This window comes from Scylla paramamosain, chromosome 21, assembly GCF_035594125.1.
Source record: "Scylla paramamosain isolate STU-SP2022 chromosome 21, ASM3559412v1, whole genome shotgun sequence".
Lineage (NCBI taxonomy): Eukaryota > Metazoa > Arthropoda > Malacostraca > Decapoda > Portunidae > Scylla > Scylla paramamosain.
The window spans coordinates 5,235,767-5,259,076 of record NC_087171.1 but is presented as its reverse complement, the minus strand read 5'-3'; positions in this window follow the sequence as shown (position 1 = coordinate 5,259,076).

Sequence of the window (23,310 nt, the reverse complement as noted above, 5' to 3'; positions counted from 1 at the left end):
TCTCTCTCTCTCTCTCTCTCTCTCTCTCTCTCCCTCTCTCTCTCTCTCTCTCTCTCTCTCTCTCTCTCTCTCATCCCTGTACATCAAACGTATCGGGAAAAGTTTGCGGAATGAGGATTAATCTCTTCAGGGGAAAACAAACATCATCTCTTTCGGAAACTAATCAAATGACTTCATAATGTTAAAAAAAAAATTACAAACCATACATAGCACAATAATAAAAGGTGTCTCCTAAAAGAAAAAAATTATATACGATGTGCCACAGTCTTAAGGATATGATTTATGTTCTATGAGTGGCACTGGCATGTCCTGTTGCTGCATTAGTGTTAGTTGACCATTATCTCGGTAAATATTAATTCCATTATTAATACCATTATGCATTATGTATTCATCAGCACGACGTTTATATCAGAAAATGCGTGCTGCTTATTTTTTTTGCGTATAATCTTACATAATTTTCTCTCTCTCTCTCTCTCTCTCTCTCTCTCGCTCTCTCTCTCTCTCTCTCTCTCTCTCTCTCTCTCTCTCTCTCTCTCTCTCTCTCTCTCTCTCTCTCTCTCTCTCTCTCTCTCTCTGTCTCTTTCTCTCTCTCTCCTATTATTATCGGACTTTCAAGTGCTAAGAATAACATGCGGAGTATCACTAAGTATCGCTGAGGCTAAAGTACTGTCGCTGCATGTTTCTCCAGTTCTCGTTTTCAGTGTTGTTGAATATTCATCTGCATCTCCTAACATGAGCGTGAGAGAGTGAGAGTTGAACTTTGGTGAAGTGATTTTGGGGCCACATTCTCCAGCATTTCGTCGCCTCATGTCCACCACTTTTAACTCCCTAACGGGAAGTATTATGGTTTTCAGGGACGTTCCGTGATTCCAGTGATAGTTTAACAAGCATCCTGCGTGAAAAAAAAAAAAAAATCCTTGATAACTTGAAGAGTTACATTTGTGGTTTTATAAAATATTCCCGAATATAACCTAAAGCATTTAAAACTACTGAACCTGGAAAAGCAAGTCTGTGACCGCTGCAGTGCGTATCGTAGTGCGTGACCACTGGCTGGACCTCAAGTTATCCAGAGCTATACGACGGTTTTGTGTAATATGCATCCTGTACTAAATTATGTTATTCATTCTTGTAAATGCTAAGAGCTATATCTTGCTTTTTCCTCTCATGATGTCCAAAAACACAACGTGGCATATCGATGTTCTGCCACAGGCCAGAGAGCGCTGACTTCAGAAGTAATATTTTCCTTAAATGTTTCGTAACCTTATCTCGACTATTTTCTAAAGATTCCAGTGAAAGTTATTAGGATTTTCAAGATTGTTTTCATGATCTTAGTGATACCTTAACAAAGATTGCATCCCTTCCACACGTGGTAAAAAAAAAAAAAGCATAGCATTCATATCTTTGTCTTTAAATATAGTTTATATTGTAAGTCCATTGCATTTCAAAATAACAGTACAGCTTCATTTTTTAAAAAGAACATGAATAATATAATTCTTAGCCTATATGCTTCATATGAGAAAAGTGTTCTGTATTTTAGGTAGACTTTCTTGGAAAAAATACTGATTTTAAGAGACTCTACCATGTTGAAGAGCTTGAAGTGTACGCATGTGATTTTGATGTGCAATGGTGCAATAAGATATGCAATTGTGCAATAAGAGATGCTCCGACAAGTGTGCATTTGAAATGCATTATTGCAGCAGTGAGTTGACTCCCTGGTCTGGAGAGGGAAGACATTACTGACTGGATAAATCGAATTATCGACACTGATATAGAAGATCGAGTGTCAGTAAGAGGGAAAGGATTTAGAAAATGAAGGATTTCACACATAATTTGTACATTGTTATTATCACTACAGATTCCCGGTGATTAAGACATCCGAATGGAAACAATGAATCTAGATCTTAAAATGACGATGTCAATGATGGGGAGTGTTTCGCTCAACCCAAACCACAGAAGTAGTGGTAGTTACTGAGCAGGAGTAAAGAATATTTCTCCCTCAGACTTAGTAACGTTTTTTGAATTCCATGATTTAGATACAGTTGCTTGCTTGAATAATTTTTCTTGACTTTGTAAATAAAGTACCGCAAGAAATGATAGTTACGTGTTTTATGCGGTATTATTGGGACATGGCAGTGTTCAGTTCAGTCGTCCACGTGGTGCAAGGAACGCTGCACAGGCGGCGCCGCTGCCTTGACTTTTGTGGTGGGGGTTCGCTTCGTGGAGTTGCATCGCACTCCACCCAGGTAAAGTTCAGCGACGAGCCGCAAAAATGGAGGGAAAAAGTGATTATTTCTTGAAGTTCCACGAATCGATTCAACAAAAGTTAGGAGATCGTCGCCGACAATTTTCTTTGTTGTTGCAGGAGATGGACTGGTGAAGGGAGGAATTCAGGATATTGCCATCTGTCCGTACCTTCGTTGTTAAGTCGTGGCACTCAGATCCGAGTCCGAACAGGAGTCAGAGTCAGCACAGTCCATCCGGCGACTCACCCTCCCTTGCAATTTTTCTCTCTTTTCTTTTTCAATCTTACTTTCACGGCCATGATCGCCTTAGGCTGTTTTATAATGGGGGATCTGGTCGTCCGCCCCAACCTGTGCTGTGTGAGTTTTCATTTTCTTTATTTTGTCTGATACTGTGGAGACTCGTGCCGCCAGCTGATGGTGCACTTGACCGAGCCAGCCACTGGGAACAGGTTATCCTGGCGACGTGTGGGCTGATTGCTTCACTCGGGGACACCTGAAAAATGTGTTCCCCTGTCACCACCTCGCATTCATCTCTTCTGTACGTTGACCGCTCATTCACCATCTCTACAATGAATGCGTTTGGCGTGGTATTCCTTTGTGGAAGTGAGCTGTGTTACCCAAGATTGTAGTGTTGTTTGTACTTGGAAGAACACCGAAACATTGTTTAGAAAGCAGAAAGGCTATGGAACTCACTAATCGAACTCAAGACAAGGTGCTTGGAAGCATGACTGTTCTGACCGTTTATTTGAAGATAACATTACCTATTTGCCATGGAAAACTAAAATACATCTATCGCTATACATTAGTGTCGATGCCCATCATTTTACAGCCTAGTCCGGGAAACTGTCATACTCGTTTTAAAGGAAACAGTATGATATTAAGAAAATTATCGATTGTAATACATTTCGACCGAAACCTGAGAGTAACGGCGCCCAAAGTAACCAGGTGCCTAAATAATCCAGAGTGAGAGCCACAAATGCCAGGGAGAAATGAACAACATGCGTGGGGTCAGTTTAGCCAACGCCTCAGACCTTTACTCTGAATCCGGTGTGTAATGATCTGGACATGTAGTTTATGAAGAAGACCAGGTATGCAAAGGAAGCCACTATGCATTTAGTTGGTAAACTTGTAACGAGCCGTAATGGAACAGAACGACGAGGCGTGATGGCACACAGCCACACTGAAAATTTCCCGCTGCACGGTCAAGAGTTACGTTAGCATTACTAACTTTTATTTAAAAGTTTGCAGGATGTTGTCAACCCGACAAGTTATGCTTGGCGTAGTTGTGTATATATATATATATATATATATATATATATATATATATATATATATATATATATATATATATATATATATATATATATATATATATATATATATATATATATATAAAGCTTGCCTCCGCTCCTCCCGCGGCTTCGCTGCACAAGACTCCATTTTCTCTTATCCTTATTCTGTCTACCTCTCTAGTGCAAGAGTTAACCAGTATTGTCAACCATTCATCCCTTTTTCTGATAAACTCTGGAACTCCCTGTATTTGTATTTCCTCCTTCCTGTGACTTGAACTCAAGAGGAAGGTTTCAAGACACTTATCCTCCCGTTCTGATAATCCTTTTTTTTACCTTTCTTTAGGAATTGGCACCTAAGTAAGTTTTTTTTTTTTTTTTGTCCTAGGCCAGTGCCCCCTTTCATGAGAAAAGTTCAGCATGAGGAGCCAAGATGCATAAAAAATAAAAAAAAAGTTAACATGGTGTTGGTAATGCATATATATATATATATATATATATATATATATATATATATATATATATATATATATATATATATATATATATATATATATATATATATATATATATATATATACAGTTCCTGAGTGTCTTTTAGTTTATTTATGTTCCTCTCATACGAATATACCAATTACTGGATTCATGGGCGCTGTCACCCGATAACGTCACGAACTGGGAAAAGTCAGACGTAACCCTCATAAAAAACACTTGAAGAGTTAACGGTTTGGATTATGCTGAGGAGGGGAACGAATACTCTTCGGATCTTCTTTGATATGCAGTATATACGTAATGTACAGAGATGTGCACAGGAGGAAGCTCACGACGCTGATATGCGGTGAATCTCCCTCTTGACTTCTGACATGTTTTTATGTGGATTACACCCGACTCATATCCCAGCTCGTACCGTTACCGTGCATCCGGTAATTGGCACGTTCTAATGGCAGGTGTTTTGTATTCTAAGTGAGCTGCCTACCTGGATGTTCAATCAACATGTCAGACTATAATGACGCTATGTCTGGTCTCCTAAGGAATCCAGATATCCTGTGTTTTGGCTAACATGGTCCCTATTGATACGTTTCACCTCCGGCACTCGTCGCACCATCGATGATAAAACCTACATATAACAATGCCTCTCTCTTTCACACACACACACACACACACACACACACACACACACACACACACACACACACACACACACACACACACACACACACACACACACACACACACACACACACACACACACACACACACACACACACACACACACACACACACACACACACACACACACTTTTCTCTCTCTCTCTCTCTCTCTCTCTCTCTCTCTCTCTCTCTCTCTCTCTCTCTCTCTCTCTCTCTCTCTCTCTCTCTCTCTCTCTCTCACCAGTGACATTAGCGGCCCCTCTGCAACATGCCTGTCCGAACCTCAATGTTTTAGGAGTGTTGGACGTCAATCCTACTACTCTCCTCTCGGGAAATCAGTGTGATGTCTGTTATGTATTTATAGGAGATAAATGTTGCGTCTACTAGTGAGCAAGCGCCATTATTGAGATTATAAGTACACAAAGAGAGAGAGAGAGAGAGAGAGAGAGAGAGAGAGAGAGAGAGAGAGAGAGAGAGAGAGAGAGAGAGAGAGGGTGGAAAAGGTTTAAAAGACAAAGGAAATACAGGATGTTTGCTTCCCATTCCCTCCTTTTCCCAGACTCTCCTGGTTGTGGGGAATATAATGTAGCGTAAATACTACCAAGGAAATCAATTAAGTCGGTGGAAAACAAGGACGGCTAAAGCAGCAGGAAGACAGTAATGAAAGTGGGTATAAGAAATGCCCCCATTAAAAGGAAATGTTTCTCACTTCACATCAGAACACACTCACACAATTGTTGGCCTGTAGTGAGCGCTAATGTCATTATTATAGAAGCCACACACTTGCCACATATTTTCGTGGCTTTTCCTCAACTGTGGGCGCGACATACAAATTGTTTTGTTTACAAGTTATGGTAAAAGTTTGGTGATCATTAAGGTTTTACGAAATTAACGTCTGAAAATATAACATAATCAGGATATGAATGAAAGATTATATGGCAAAATAAAGTTGATTCTCACGGGTGTGCACTGAAAGACTTAATCGCTCTGCGTTTCTTTCCGGTGCCTTGGTTTCCGGGCGTGTGGCGCATTAGTCACTCCCAGTGCGGGCACGGAAGCGTCTGCCTTTACACGAGGTGCTTCGCTCTGCCATCACCGAATACTCCGGAAATTGTGTCTGGACAGGTGGCCGTGCAGGCGGATGGGATGAAGACTTAGCAGTAAATAAACATCACTGCTGTGACATATTGACGGAGCTTAATTAACCTTTGTTTTAGAAATCTCTTGATTAGTTTGGGTTGTTGAAATCTTTAGAAATAATTGTGATGAAGAACGCAGAAACTCTGGTGCCACACACGTGCCACTGACCTCATAAGACCTTGATCCCTCCCTAATAATTGGAGAGTCCAACTATTTCCTTGGCGCTTAGCAAGGCTTCGTGCAACTTATTAAATGTGCATTGAATCGTGCAAGCTTAACATGAACATTAAATGATTACGAATTCATCTGTAGAATTAGAGTTATGATAAAAATATTTTTTTATTGTCGTTTGCGGAAATTATGTCATATAAAAAGCGATGTTGATTTACTTTTCAAAATGAAGATGGTAGCGTTGATAAACCATGTATTAATGAAAATCACAAATATTTATCGCTTTTAATGTCAGTTTGTTTGTAATAGTTATTGTGTGAACCAAGTATCGCGGGCTGCAGACTCTTCCATACAAGACTCTGACACTCGTTGCACAGATCAATCATTCAGCATCTTGGACATTAGTTGCTTTTCTCAAAACAATGTGATACTCTTTGTTTTCAATTTGGCAAGTGTGTCTACCTGTGATGCAGTGCACGCCTGTGTTGGGGCGACCATTTTTCTGCTGTCTTATGGACTTGAATTCATGATGTGGAAAGTGAGAATATGCAGTGATATTTCTCTGCAAAGGAATAAATGGTAAGCGACAATTTAAACCACGTATTAAAAGAAGAAAATCTTCGCCAGTTTTCACTTCCCATGTAATAAACAATTATGACTCATTGGAGAAATGAAATCCCTTCAGCACAGACATGCACTGCAGTACATGTAAGTACACTTGCCATTCAACACAGAGTATCACTTTGTACTGACAAAGCCAGGTAAGGTATGGAATGACTGATCTCTGTGACGAGTGTTGCAGGCAGATCACTTGTAGATAACCGCGGTGACTCCCTAATATGCACGTGCACCAGTTGTCGAGTTTTCATGTGTAGGGAACCTCAGCTGCTTACCTCAAGCAGGTTTTCTCACCAGGATGTCCTGAGTGTGGTGTAGCGCCTTGGAAATGTGGGCGACATTCTTACATCTGTTACAGAAGGTCTCACAACAAAGAAGCTCACTCCTTCCAGCTCACTTCTTCCTTCAGGGAGTTGCATGTGTCTGAGTGATGCGACGTAAATAAAACAAAGCAACGCTTGCCCTTTATTTATTTATTTTTTTCACAATGCAACACTGTCCTCCTTTGTCTTGTGTTTTACAGCACCACCTTCTGGATGATTCAAAACTGTTCGAAAGATGATGTTTTCTTTGGTTCTCTCTCTCTCTCTCTCTCTCTCTCTCTCTCTCTCTCTCTCTCTCTCTCTCTCTCTCTCTCTCTCTCTCTCTCTCTCTCTCTCTCTCTCTCTCTCTCTCTCTCTCTCTCTCTCTCTCTTTCCTGTCATAAGGGGTACTTATTCCTTGTATTTTTTATTTAGATTTTTATTTATTTATTTATTTATTTTTTGTCATTCGTCGTGTCGATATTAGCAGACCTATATCCTGTCTGTTATGCGGGGATCAGAATTGCACAGCATGATTTAGATTAGGTCAAACCAGCGACAAGTGTAGCTATGATATTACTTCGGGGGTTCTATTTTCAACTCTCCCAAAGATTAATCCCAATATCCGATTTGCGTTAGTACTCAGTGATAGATTTCGTCTGGTCCTGGTGATTTGAAAATTTTCAGCCTGTCTATCTCTTGTTCCACTGTCTCTTTAGTTATAGAAATATTTCTCAGCTTATCATCATATTAAGCTATGAAAATCTGTTCGCTTTCCAGCATTTTCTGCTTGTTTTCCAGTGTGAAAACATGCATTCCTTCCCCAGGACTAACTCTCCATGAGATACCTTTGATGGACGTACTGGTTCTCTGTTTTTCGTTCTGTATACCTGAAAACATTCTTTTGGATCTGTCTTCCCCTGCCTAGCTACCTTAATCCCGTAATTGATTTTAACTTTCTTCGTTAACCTTCTTGACAGTTGTAACCAATTCATTTACCCCTTAAATCTTTTTGTCCTGTCTTTAATCTCTCGTGCATTCTTCTTTCAGTCGTATATAGTATATTAACCTACCAGTCATCTACTCTGGGTCATTCTTGATTTATATTATTGCTCTATCTGGAATATTTTCTATCTGGCCTTTATGTAATCCATTAAGGAAATATTTGTAAAACTCATTAGCATTAACTTCTCCTAGCCCCTCTATCTCGCCTCCCTTCATAATCCCCACTCCAGCTTATCGTATGATAAGAGGTTGCATTACTTATGAGTCATCTGAATGTAGTATTTTTAGAATCTCCCATTCATGGAAACTTAAACGTGTTCTGTTACAGTAGACTAGATAATTCATTTTACACTTCATAGTTACACATATTTATTTATATATAATCTGTACTGTATTGACTTTTTAGTGTGTGTGTGTGTGTGTGTGTGTGTGTGTGTGTGTGTGTGTGTGTGTGTGTGTGTGTGTGTGTGTGTGTGTGTGCGTGTGTGTGTGTGCGCGCGCGTGTTTGCGCGCGCGCGCGCGCATGCGTGAGCGCGTGCAGAGGATGAGACCCATTCTCTGGCTTTGGTATTCTTCCCAAGCACTGAAAGGCAAGTGGCTGTGTACCGCCGCCACACATATTGTATTTTGTCCTTTTTGTCCTTTCCTATCATCCTTCTGCTACCAGAACACACACACACACACACACACACACACACACACACACACACACACACACACACACACACACACACACACACACACACACACACACACGGTTTCACTATTATGAAAAGAAATAAACAGAATTGGCAGAAGAAGAAGAAAAAGAAAAAGAAATGAATCGCAGGCGGTTGCTTACGAGTATGTTGTGGGCGGAGCTATCGCAGTTGTTATGGTGTTTCTTCAGTAGGAGCAGCAATGCATGCACCCTGCTGAGAGGACTGTAGAGAACAGAGGTCAAGAAAATTATAAATATCGTTGTTTTTGTTCCTATAATATATATATATATATATATATATATATATATATATATATATATATATATATATATATATATATATATATATATATATATATATATATATATATATATATATATATATATATATATATATATATATATATATATTATTTTTTTTTTTTTTTATAATTACTGTTGTTGGTAGTGTTGACATCTTTCTAATGATGTCAGGAACTCTAAGGTGTTTGGGATGCCTGTTCCCCTGTGCGATGACATTCTGATTCCCTAGCTGTTTCTTTGTTAATTTGCCATCTCAAGGGTACCGCAAGCAGATAGCCACGGGTCTCTTACGTGTTAACCAGAACAGCTGCTTCACCTGACGTAAAGTCTCAGGTGTCAATAGTGCGCCTCTCACCTAAAAGCGGCATCCCTTCAGCTTCTCTTTATTCCATGCACGCAATTGAAGCATTTGTATGTTATGGCCTCAATAAGTCTGTGTTTCCTTTATGCAATCTATTCAGCCTCTCTTGGTCTTTCTCACATCTTTTGCCTTCTGCTGCGGACGTACAGATTTTCTTGCTAACTCTGTTGCCTCCGTTATTTCCACGTGACCAGTCCACCTCAGCACTCCGTCATCTGCTTCTTTTAATCAAATTATGTCGCTTTTCACACATCTCTGGCTATCGTTTTCACTCTGTCAAATCATCTCATCTCACTCTTGACTTTATCTATAACTTATTACAATTCCTTTAAATATTCCCATTTCCCCCGTCTAGTTTCTACATTCTTTTCAGAATCTCACAGTCTTTGCTCCTTCCCACTATCTTGCATTTGCTGCCTTTACTTGCATGGACTTTCCTGTGTCTATCCACACCGAGACATCGAAACTATCATCTGCCCAAGTCTTTTACAATTCAAGATTTTTTATCAGGAGTTTCCAAATCACAATCCATCCTGCTTACAATTACTTTTTTGTTTATTACACCTTCATTTTTTTGTGTCTAAATCCTACACTTTAATATGAATCCCAACAGCAGTACCATCCACAAACTATGCATGATTTATCTTACTTTTTCTGTAGCTTTGACACTCATTTTTTCTTGAACATGTTTCCACATAAGCTTTACATATTCCATTCCTCGTCTTCCTGTTAGAAATACCTTACTTTTTTTTTCTTTGTTTCATATTGTTATTAAACCAGAAAAATACTCTCTGCATTCTTTCACGCACAACGTCACCCTGAAGGATCCACCTCGAAGTATTCACATAAATTTCGGGACATGCTTGATTCAAATCTAAACACAAGCCTCAGTGTACGAGTGCCTTATGCATTTTCTCAGATCCATTCGATTCAGAATACCCCAAGTCTTAGTCAGTCTTGTCTCCACTTCTCCCTGTTATTGATATTATTTACCTGCTATGCCAAACTTGCTCATTTCCCTTTCGTCTACACTCCCATTTATTTTTACCTTTGCGCAGTCGGACAATACACCTTGATGTATTCTTTAGTTACTTCATTTTGTTCCGCAGATTCATTATAAAAGCACAACCAGCCATTTCACGACATCACTAGTTCGGAGTATCAGGCAGACCCTCCTCTCCACTGATAGCGTGCGCGTCGTGACCAAAGTGTACATGTATCTTGTTATGTTGCTGGATCCAAGGAGACAATAAAGTTTTGAAATTTACTTAATACTGTTTACATTTCTTACAGTTTCAACTGTGAAAAACCTTGCTTGCATAACAGTTATGTGATGTCACTTTTGTATTTCTTCTACAATCAAACACTCAGTATTCAATAATTAACGTAATTTTTATGCATGAAACATACACGATATCAATTTCACATAAACAGTTCATATTTACACATTGTAATTAATATTCAGTAAGAAAACACACATGTCAGCATCACATCGATTCACGTCATTAATACTCCGTAATTAAGTTAATCTTCGTACACCATACAAAGCCTGCACCATACAAAACACAACTGGCGTCATACTAATAACACTAAATATCCTGCAATTGATCATCACCCTTCTCTTCATAAAGTACTTGATTTCTAGACTGCTTTACACTTTCAAGTCCCACGTACTTAAGTTATTCTGTCCGTATCACCCACTGCTCTGGTCAGGCCCCTCTGAGATATGCGGGCTCAGTCTGCAGCTGAATTATTCCTGTCACTCCACCTAATATACAATTTTAGGGATTGCCTTTTTCCCTCAGAATTTTTTTATTTTATCTTATTTTATTTTTTTTTTATTTTTCATTTTTCATAACATTTTACATACCGTACCTCTTACCAATTCGCGCATACAGGTATAGGGGCACCAATCCGGGTACTGGAGCAGATTTGAGAGTTTAAATAGACTTTAATAAAACATAGGCTAGACTGTTGTCCTTCTGGTGCCTCGATCGCCTCCTAGCTGACTTTCTTGTCTTGATCTGCGACATCCCGCTAATCCCCTTTTCCTGTTGACGTGATTTGCATCCGTGTTTGTTGTTCCGATATCCTTCTCCAGGACTCCCTCGCTCTTGACATCTCATGTGAATTACTCTTCCTTTTCTTTTCTCTATTTCATACGTCTTCATTTCTTCTTTCCCGTTACTTATTTTGTATTCTTTTCTTTTCTTTTCTTGTCTCTTCCTTTCGTAATATACGAAGTACTTAATTTACGGTCACGACATGCGCAGAGTCTGTAAAGGTTACGATTTTCTACCGAATAAGCTTTTTTTAGGGTTTTATAGTTTTTAATATGTGACTGTACAATCTCTCCTCCCCTTTATAATCAATGTGTATATGATCCCAAGTGACTTTTCAACACTTTTTTATTGACTTTTATGTTCCCTTTACGTGCCTTATTAATTCGCTACCACTCTTCTTTTCAGGTACGGTGTTATTACTTTTTCCTGTCAAGAGCGTGCTGGAGAGTGACTGGGTGAGTGTGTGAGTTCAGTTCTCGTTTAATTTTTCTCTCGAGCTTGTGATGAAAGTCTGTGTTAGTCCACAAGAGTCACCTGACTGACTCAGGATAACAGGCCCGGGAAGCAAGTTGGATTGTATGTTTAACAATCCTATATGCGGTCAAAAACGAGAAGAAAGAGAGATGGTGTTCTGTTGTCGTATATATCTTGTATCCGTGAAATCACCATCTCGGCAAGCATATGTATAGTTATGTCTCCCTCGAATCAGCAAGGGTCTTCCATGTGTGTTGTACAAATAACGATCATCTTTGTAAATATGACGTGAAGTGCAGGGCAGCTTGTTAGTTCTAGGAAGAAATACTTTTCTTGGGTACTAGTTCATTTGTAGTCGAAGACTTATTGCTGGAAGTCACCTTTGTCTGCCGTAATGACTTCTTTACGTACGAGCTGCGGACTGTGTACCTGCTTGCGCCGGAAAGCATGTACGATAAGTAATCTACATTTTGTCTCTCGTTTTAGTAGAAATTCCTTCTGCCTCGCTCAGGTAGGGAATATCTTTTCTAATATTTTTTTCCCTACCTGTTGTTACCCGCGAGACGGGGAGATATGAAAGGTGAACCTGAACAAAGGAAAGAGGAACGGAAAGGAGGCGGGACAGACTTCGTTTTTTCGTTTTCTTCAATAAGAAAAATGGGAAAGAGGGAATAAAAAATGTCCTAACATATCCCGCAATATGTTTTCCATTTGGGGCCATGTTTCCATGTTACAAAATAAGTATTTTCATCACCGTTACTCTCATCACTAATTAAGATTATTACTTCTGCCATCAAAAATATGGAAACATACATCGTCAAGGGGCATCTGCAGTGTAGCTTTGCCCTCATCAATCCAATACACTCGTCCACTAACACATGCATGGCACTTAAGGATGAAAAGCTACACTGTTGGAATTAACCAGCTGTAGTATAAGTTGTGGTGCAAGTTATGCTGCTGACAAGTGAAACAGGAGGCGCCACATTATAACCCTCATCCTGTTCAGTGTTTCCCTCTGTATTGGTGACTGGTTATCATGCAAGAAGCTCTATCATGTTGGGCATCGGCACCAATCCCCATGAGAGGTTAATCTCGACAAGACGAACTTTTTTGCAACTCGTTTCAAGATGCTGTGCTGACCTCTAACAATACATGAATACATACATGAATACATGAACATTACATGAACAATACATGAAGGGATCGTTCTTCACTCATCAGTTTGGCATCTAACACCATAACTAGTCTCCACTTTCGTACTCTGCATATGTTTAATACTTGAGAGAACATTTTCCAAAGAGCATTTTTGCTTTTTAGAGACAAACCAGCTATTGGAAAAGGACGCCATTTTGCTCGTTTATTATGATTATTATTTTTTTCAATCTAGTCAGTCGGATGTACCGTTGACGGCGTGGCGTCCTCCTCGACCTGATTCACGCACCGGGACTCTGGGTATGGAGGAAGTGGCCTCTCCGTCGTCCCGCGGCAGTTAACGAGGTTAAAAATTCAAAGTTTTAATTGAGGTAAAAGTTTTCCTCGATGAATAATAACGCCAAGGGCACCGGTCCACAGAACATGCTGGTACTCATCCCCCATCCCTGCGGCGTGTTGGTGGTGGTGCTGCTCTCGTGCACCACCAAGTTATTTCATTGTTTGTTGGTTTGATGTGGGTGCGCATTTCCCGTCACGGCAAATACGCTCCAGTTCAGCTTAACGTAGACAAACGGCGCTGCAAGAATTCCTGAGAGCTTAATATTCTCTGCACGGAACAGTCATCTTAAACGGAACAGTGTTGACATGTATATTCCTCGGCAACTTTTCGTCTCGTTTCTTCTGGATTTTTTCCTCGCTCTTTTTCTTTACATAAAGACAACGTGGTCGTGCCGGTCATGCTTTAACAATGTTTACGACAATTTTCTTTCAGGAATATTTTTTCGTAGTGTACACGTGTTGTTATGTCTTGTGGAAGTGGAGAAATGTTTGGTACCTAGACATCCATTAAACACTCCATTTTTTCTATCGGCCCTTATAACTTTGGGTTTAACTTTTTATCTGGAAATATTGTAGTAGATACTGATTCCTCAGTTTTAGCTGGTAATATTTTATTCAGGCTTACACAGGTGGTGATTAAGGCTCCGTTTAAACAAACGTTCTATCAAGTGTTTGACGAAAAGAAAGCAAGAAAATTTAGCATAGCAGTTTTCCCCGCTAAAAGAAACAAAGAAACCGAAAAATGGAGGAAAACAGAAGACAGCTGTGGGTTTTAAAGCTAGGTAACATTGATCATTGTAAAATTAGGTACTGATTGTAATGGGAGGAAGTTTCTACGTAGAAACAAAAACATTAGCAAGACACCTGACTTTAGGAGAGCAGGTTATGAGGGATTAAGAAAGTACCTCCAGGGAGTTGACTGGCAACAGATGGAAGGGGGATGGGCAGGTGAGATCCAGGACAGAAGTGAGCTAGGTAAGGATGAAGGAGGTGTAGTGAGGTGCAATAATGGGGGACGGAAGTAGGTGAGAAATGGTTGGATGAGTCAGAGGTGGAGATGAGAGAGGTGGATGGGCTGAGGTGCGAGAATGGGGTTGGGTGAGGTCATGCTGAGATGGGTGAGGTGAGGTTGAGGTGGATGGAGAATGGAGTGGAGACCATGGAGGGGGACCGAGATGGGGGATTTAGGAGAATTAGATGTTGATGAGTTGTATAAATATTTCGTTGATAGGTTACATACAAGATAGATAGTAAATACTCCTTATAGAACAATGAGATCACAGAAGAATGACCCTAGATGGATGACTGGTAGGTTAAAAAAAACTACATGGGACTGAAAAAGAAGTATATACAAGAGATTAGAGGCAGAAGAGGATTTATGGCCTCAATATAATTAATTGGTTAGAATAGTCAGGAAATTAACGAAGAAAGCATTAAATAGTTATGAATTAAAGGGTCAGGAAGTTAACGAAGAAAGCTTAAAACAGTTATGAACTAGAGTCAGGAGGTTAACGAAGAGAGCTTAAAACAATTATGCATTAGAGTCAGGAAGTTAACGAAGAAAGCTTAAAACAGTTATGAATTAAAGGTAGTTAGCCAGGCGATGACTGACCGCAAGGGATTCTATCAGGTATATAGGACGAAGAACGGAAATAATAGGAGAGTTAGTTCTGGAAAAAGAGATGAGTAAAATTCTTAATATTCTTTTGAGTTTTCACTCGGGAAAACATGCAGGAAATGACGGATAGTGAATAGAATTTTATAACAGAAGAGAATGAGAACCTGATAGCTAGTTCCATAACTAAGGAGAGAGTGGAACGGGAGATAGGCTGAAAAAAATTAAATCACCAGGACCAGATCAAATACATCCCAGAGTAATGAAAGAATGCAAAGAGGTTATTAGTGAACCGCTAGTTACTGTCTTTAGGAAACTGCTAGATTCAGAAGAGGTACCGGTAATGTGGAGACACACGAATGTAGTATCCATCTTTAAGAAAGGAGGTAAAACGTTAACGTCTCATTATAGACATGTCAACTTAACTTCAACTGTAGGTAAAATAATGGAGTCAGTAATCGCGAGGAACATAAAAGATCATTTAGATAAGTATAACTTGAAAAATCAGTCACAGCATAGCTTCACGAAGGGGAAGTCTTGTCTTACGAACTTGTTGAGTTTTTACAGTAAAGTATAAGAGGAGGCGGTTAATGGAGATAGTTAAGACATTCTATACCTGGACTTTAGTAAAGCGTTCAACAATCTTGAGAAAGGTTAAGGTGCATGGGATAGATGGAAAGGTGTTAGGCTGAATAAGGTCGTGGCTAGGCGACAGATGACATAGAGTTGTAAATAAACGGCTCTTAATCCGAGTGGGATCAAGTGATTAATGGGGTGCCACAGGGACCAGTTTAAGGGCCATTATTATTTTCAGTATATATTAATGACGTAGATAGTGGGATTAGTAGCGATGTTTGTAAATTTGCAGATGACACAAAGAAAGGTAGGTTAAGGTCAGATTCATATGCCATCGCCTTGCAGACAGACTGGGATAAGATGAAGGAATGGACTGAAGGATGGCAAATAGTTTAATGTTAACAGATGGAAAGTACTTAGCGTAGGTAGAAGAAACACACACAGTAGGTACACATTAAAGAAGCTGTGGTAATTTCAGGGAACGAAAAAGATTTAGGAATTATAGTCAGTTCTGATCTTCGTCTAAGAAAATGCTTAGAGGCTACTGGTGTGGTTGTAGGCTAAGGTGACACGTGTAGCAGCTCAAGAAGCCATCCATTCGTGGGAGTAATGGCACGTTACCGGCAGACCGTGTGCACTACAAGATGGTCGAAGAGAGGAAGTGAGCACAGGCTTGAAAACCATTGTAACCATTTTGTGATAGTACATCGTATGAACTATGAATTAAAAAAGAATATTCGAGTTGTAAAAAAGAAGGATGGGGAAATAACAGGGGATTAAAAGTGTCACCATCCTTATGAGGTGAGGAAAACAGTGTTCTCCAAATCTGGCATACAGGAATATACAATAGGTAATTACTCACTATGGCATCACACACTTGGCCGTGGTCTCTTGTAGCTGCCACACAGCTGAACCATTTTTTTTTTCTTCTTTCGATCAGAGCAGTTCCCCTCTTTTTTTTTTTTTTTTTTTTTGTTAATGAAGAGATGTAAGTGCAAAAAGTCTGGTTGGACAACTATAACGGAACAAGTCGGAATATTTGTAACAATGTAAATTAGTTTTCTGCAATGAAAAGCGAATGTGTCTTGTAGCCTAATTGTGTTATTGGTGGTTATGATTATCAATACTTACATATTTCCACAACAGACAAAGACTCTCGCAAGGGACAGTGGGGTCACACAGTTCTAACGTGCAGCGTCCATGACAAGAAAAGATTAACTTATATTAGCAACAATGGTTTATCTGATATTATATTCTCTGCAAATTTGATTATTTCCACAGGGCAGGGGTGGTGTTACTTTAAATGTATCTGAATTGAGTTTACTATTTCATCTTTGCTGTAAAAAAAATGAATGTTATTTTACAATTATAGCATGGCTTTATTTTATTTATTTTACTATCCTGTAATAGTCCTTAACTTGTGTGTGTGTGTGTGTGTGTGTGTGTGTGTGTGTGTTTCAGTAATATTATGGTTAGTTTGCGCATCCTTTCGGCGTAGTTTTTTTTTCTTTTCATAATGTTCGGACTTTGTTTTGCAATTATAGCTGGAAATTTCTGAAGCAAGTTACAACTATGTACATTCAGATTGTGATGAGTATACTAAGTCGCTGCGGCAGTGACTACAACATTTGGGAACATTATAATTGTGCTTATTCATTAACCAGATTGCCAGAAATTATGAATGAACAAAGTTACCGCCTTTAATTTTTATGCAACTATTTAGTGTTTGGCAACTTGTAATATCTTTCATCGAGCAGCCACGTGATTACGCTATTTTCTTTTCTGACTGATATTTTCTTTTTCTAAAGATGCTATTGAAAAGTTATCCTTCAGCATTTTTTTTTCGGGTATTTTTGTTTATAAAGAATTGATGCGATGCCATTGTCATTCGTGTGGCTTGCGAGTCTAAAAATAGAGGAAATAGATGAAAGATGGTAAAGGAACACACCAGCGTTCTCAGCCTCAGGGGCACAGCGGAAAAGACACGTAGCTCTGAGCTGCCCTGCTGGAGCCGCTGACCTGCTGTCTTACCAGTTTGATCATAAATATAGTGAAGAAACAAAGGTGCATAAGTTTTGGGTAATAAGACAAAAGAAAAGGAAAGTGGAAAAAAAGAAAAAAAAAAAAAAAACGAAAGATCCAGACAGTGAGGAGGGACACGTGAGGGAGTGCCGTCTCAAAGTCAACACTCCAGACAGCAAGTCAACTCACCAGCCACGTGCCTCGCTCTCTGGCTGCTACTCGTCGCTGATTCTCGGCAATAAATTTCACCTGACTTCATGATAGCGCAACTAAGAATTTAACCTTTTATAATGATTGCTATCACATTTTTTTTTTTTTTTTTTGTAGCAAACAATCTTATTTCGACAATGACCTTGCGTGCCTACATAATCATAATCTGTTTGTCCACAAGGATTTCAAACCTAATGATTATGTGCAGGATGGTTTCCCTCTTCCTTATTCCTTTCAGCCATCACTTTCCGCCGCAGTGGTACATCTCTTGCTCTCTTCGGTTGCGGTTCTTCTCGATTAGTGCTGTTCTGAAGTTAACCGCGTACCTTCCAATTCCCGCGTGCCTGTGGATTAACACTTTTTGTTCGACAGTGTATCTTTTCAGTTCATTTTCTTAATGCAGGTGTTGAATAACGTAATTTATTGTGATTGTCATTTTTTTACTATTTCCTTGTTTTTTTTTTATCTATTCATTATGTTTTTCTTCTTTTCGTTGACAATGAGCATATATAACAATATCACAGATCTCATCTGGTATAATGCTTTTATGTATATGTAATGGAGCAGCATTTTGTGCTTTCGTTAAATGAAATAGTCTTATTTTTTGGCCCACGTGAGGTCATTGAAAAGAGAAGGAAAAATTACAGAAGCAGCAAAAGTATGTCAGGAATTTTGTTTATGAAGAAAATACTTTTACGTCAACATTTTCCAAAAACACTTTCTTCATTCTTCACTCAGCCTTTTATTAGACAATTTCCTCATATTTCTGTTAACGTCTGCTGGAATATTTTCTTTCTTGCCTCGTTTTTTTTTTTTACAGGGGCGTTTTTCTTGTAACTGAGATAACATGAACGGAGCTTGTTGTTAAGGCTTTAATATATTTTGATTTTATTGAGTTTTGCCTACAGCGAACTACTAGTAGTATAATGTATGTATGGAAAGACTGCCTTCCTGCTTCCCACCAACGCACCACTACACACACACACACACACACACACACACACACACACACACACACACACACACACACACACACACACACACACACACACACACACACACACACACACACACACACACACACACACACACACACACACACTATGTTTGAATTAAAAAATTTCCTTTTTACTTAATACATAAGAAACATGTATAAATGGGGGAAGAAGTGACAGAACACGGCAAGGGGCACACAACCGTTTAGTAGTGCTTTAATTGCTGATAAGATGGTGTGTGACAAATGCCTCTAAGGAATAATAGATTCATCAGCATAAGGAGTGGACTGAGTTGTGAGTTCCATTAAAACCACTCATGAATGTAAAAGATGCTTGTGAAAAATAACACAAAATCTGATACTTTTCTATAGGTAGGATTAGATAAGGAACAATAATTCCCACAGGAGCAATACAGCGTCACGAGGAAGGTACAATTTTGACTTTCGTCCCAGGTGTTGACTCACGGGGAGAATTAATCAAAACTCTTATATTATTAATGAATTAATTTTCAGATTGAGACGTTTCATGAGTTCAAGAGAAAGGAGGGAAATCCTGTGGGAGTTTCAGGCTGCACCTTTCTTCAGGCGTTGTTGCAGTGGGCAGGGAAGTGACCAAAGAGGACACGCGCGAGTCACGGATGCGTCCTCGCCTCAGTCTCATCGCGCCCCAAGTGGACGTCCCTTCTCGGGGATGTTTTGTTATCGCATTTATAGATGCTTTGCCGTCTGCTTCAGAATATTAGAATCACTTAACTCCCGATGACTGGCGTGAGACATCTGGGATTTACTCCTTTGGAAATAAACTCCTAATTTTGTTGTAATTTTTCTTTACTGAATGGTAGAATTCATATTATTGCATTTTTTTTTTCTGATGCATCACGAATATTAGCACCGAAAAGCGTCCTTGCAGTCTGCCCAAATCATTAACGAAGAATTTTTAAATAAACGCTTTGCATTTATGACGTTTTGTCGTGAACGTCACAGTCAAGTGCGAGACAATCTTCATTAGTCGTTTACAGGATAGACTGAAAACTTCCAAAGCGAGGCCGCCTCTGATTTTATTTAATTGTTTTGCTTACGTCGCAGTTTCCCAAACGGGTTTACAAAGCCACTAATTATAAATACTCCATAATGCATACTAAGCCTCTTTCTTTCGATCCATACACTCACTCAACTGGCTTTTTGTAATGCTTTATATTTGATACAAACAAAGCAAAATACTCATGAGAAAATTCCTGTCTACTCATAATGCGTTGGCTGCGACGGCTCCATGTCTCTCAGTAATTGAAGCTTACATGATTACGTAGAGATAAATCGTGATAAAATGAACAGTTGAAAGGTTTGTTAAGTAAGATATTACATGTCTCCACGATTGAGAGAGAGAGAGAGAGAGAGGAGAGAGGAGAGAGAGAGAGAGAGAGAGAGAGAGAGAGAGAGAGAGAGAGAGAGAGAGAGAGAGAGAGAGAGAGAGAGAGAGAGAGAGAGAGAGAGAGAGATTTTTACTATAAACTACTACATTCACTTGCTTATGTATTCAAACCGACACCTCATAATTATAATCGCATAAGCCTTTCTTTTCCTCAGTCAGGCATGAAAGATAAATGTAATCGCAATCTTAAGGGTAACACTGTACATCAGTTTATCATAGAAGATGGAAACTGCTGGAAACTTGCTGAACAGAATATATCTGATATTAAGATAAATGTAAGAAATAATGAGCTCCATAATCACGATGTCTAAGAAATTCTTGAACCAAAGATGGAGGCTCAGAAGCCACCTCCAACTTCAGTTTACGTAGCTCAGTGCTGATATGTAGTAACTGCAGATTAATTAGCTCACCTTCTAGTTGGAAAAAAATTCGTGAAAACGTAACTGAAAATATAATTATCTACCAGTTACAAATCTAATACGAGTTTAGGCAATCCTAATAAACTTTTCGGTATTAGCGAGTCCTCCCCTGGTGGCGCACTAATCAATCTACTGTTCTGTACTGTTCATAATTATTATTGTAACTGAATGAGGTTTTAGGCATAACATTACCAATGACACAAAATTATTTAAGTTAATTCTGCCCACCATGTACCTGACTATCAAATATATAACAGTATTGATTGATAAGATAAGCGAAAATTCAAACGCCGTTTGACATGAAGGAGTGTCGGCCTCGCAGCGTCCATACACGACAAGAGGGCGGCGGCTGTATCTTTCTATCGCCAACGTGCTACAGTCCCTGATTGAAAAAAAAAAAAATAAACTATAGTTAGTCATGCCTCTTCGGTATAGAAAATGAATACGAAGAGAGTAAAAGACACATCATGACCGCCACCCATTCTTTCTAGGCATTCGTTTCTCTATGCGTCAAGAAGATAAGAGAAAGGACAAAACCTGTCTACCAGTGTGGCTTCAGCAGGTAACTTAAGTCATGAAATATGAAAATGCAGCGTTTCTGTCACTGATGATTCCGAACTCTCTCTCTCTCTCTCTCTCTCTCTCTCTCTCTCTCTCTCTCTCTCTCTCTCTCTCTCTCTCTCTCTCTCTCTCTCTCTCTCTCTCTCTCTTTCTCTCTCTCTCTCTCTCTCTCTCTCTCTCTCTCTCTCTCTCTCTCTCTCTCTCTCTCTCTCTCTCTCTCTCTCTCTCTCTCTCTCTCTCTCTCTCTCTCTCTCTCTCTCTCTCTCTCTCTCTCTCTGAAAAAAAAAAAGCCTACCATCACCTTCGCCTTCTAAGTCTCGCCTTCCCACTTCCTCTGCAGTCACGTCCACATAGTTAAAGGTGAACCCTCATTATTATTCCACTTCCCTACCTGAGATTATATATCTTTTCTCGTTCCATAGTTTTTCTTTCCCCAGCCCGTAGTGTCCCCACTCTTGCTGCACGGAGAGGAGCCTTACAACTTGCCAGTGTCGATCCCTTTCCCCAACAGCCCTTAATTTCTTTCCTGTCATTTCATCCTTAGGTGTTTTTACGGTGGAGGTTCCTTGGACTCCCTTCATGTTCGTATTATTCTTGTTTCTTTTTCTTTTTTTTTCTTCTTCATTTCTAATTTTACGTTTTCTCTTCTTTCTTCGCTTTTATTCTCTTTGCCTCCTCCTCCTTCTCCTCCTCCTCCTCCTCCTCCTCCTCCTCCTCCTCCTCCTCCTCCTCCTCCTCCTCCTCCTCCTCCTCCTCCTCCTCCTCCTCCTCCTCCTCCTCCTCCTCCTCCTTTCCCTTTTCCTTATTCTTGCTCTTGTTGTTGCCGTTACTTTATTTCCTCTTTTCCTCTTTTTCTTAATCTTGCTCTTTCGCCGGTACCTCCACCACCTGCCACTCGTTCCCCTTCGTCTCCTCCTCCTTCTGCTTGCTCTTGTATTCCGTTGCATGAAAGTTTCCCATATTTTCTTTCCAACGTATTCCTCTCTCTCTCTCTCTCTCTCTCTCTCTCTCTCTCTCTCTCTCTCTCTCTCTCTCTCTCTCTCTCTCTCTCTCTCTGGGAAGGTTGCAGAAGGTGTTGGTGTACGGGATGAAACCCCCTTTTTGCCTTTACTTCTGCTCGCGCCTTACCGGTTGATATTTGCCGAAAAGAAAAGAAGAAAAAAGAAACATTTGCGTAGTCATAGAATCTAGTTGGGTTTGTGTTTTCTTGTTCTTGTTTTGTTCTTGTTCTTGTTCTTGTTTTTTGTTGTTCTCGTTTCTCTTTGTTTTTTATTTATCATTCCCTTTTTCTTTTTTTCTTCCTGCTTTTCTTTCTTTCTTTCTTTCTTTCTTTCTTTCTTTCTTTCTTTCTTTCTTTCTTTCTTTCTTTCTTTCTTTCTCTCTCTCTCTCTCTCTCTCTCTCTCTCTCTCTCTCTCTCTCTCTCTCTCTCTCTCTCTCTCTCTCTCTCTCTCTCTCTCTCTCTCTCTCTCTCTCTCTCTCTCTCTCTCTCTCTCTCTCTCTCTCTCTCTCTCTCTCTCTCTCTCTCTCGTCTTCCTGCCTTTCTCTTTCCTTTTCCAATGCACGCGAAATAAGTTTGTCAGTATAATTTGCTGCTTACACTTTGGTTTAAAGTGTGTGGTACAGCTCTGGTCCTCGTGTTGCAAGTGAGACATCGAATTACTCGAGAGCATATAACAAAGATATCTTATGCCATAACTGCGGTCAAAATCTTGGGAATTCCGGCTGAGTTTTCGAAGTCACGAAAAGAAGCTTTCTTGTAGGTAATGGCATGACACAGGTCTTCAGAATAACTTTGACAGCAATAGTTATGAATATGACGCGAACTCATAATGAATTAGACTTAGGAGAGAAATAATGGTGTGCTTGAAAAACAAAACGTGGATCGGAAGGAGCCTTTTTATTTTATTTTTCTGTTCTCATACTTAATAATACAGATCTGTTCGTCAGAGCAGGTCCACCCAAGGAGACAACCTGAGTAGAGGCCTCCGGGTTTTGGGTGTCATGGTATTCTTCTTGTGATAACATCCGGCAGATTGAGAGAAAAAAAAGAAAGTTGAGATATACATCTCTCTCTCTCTCTCTCTCTCTCTCTCTCTCTCTCTCTCTCTCTCTCTCTCTCTCTCTCTCTCTCTCTCTCTCTCTCTCTCTCTCTCTCTCTCTCTCTCTCTCTC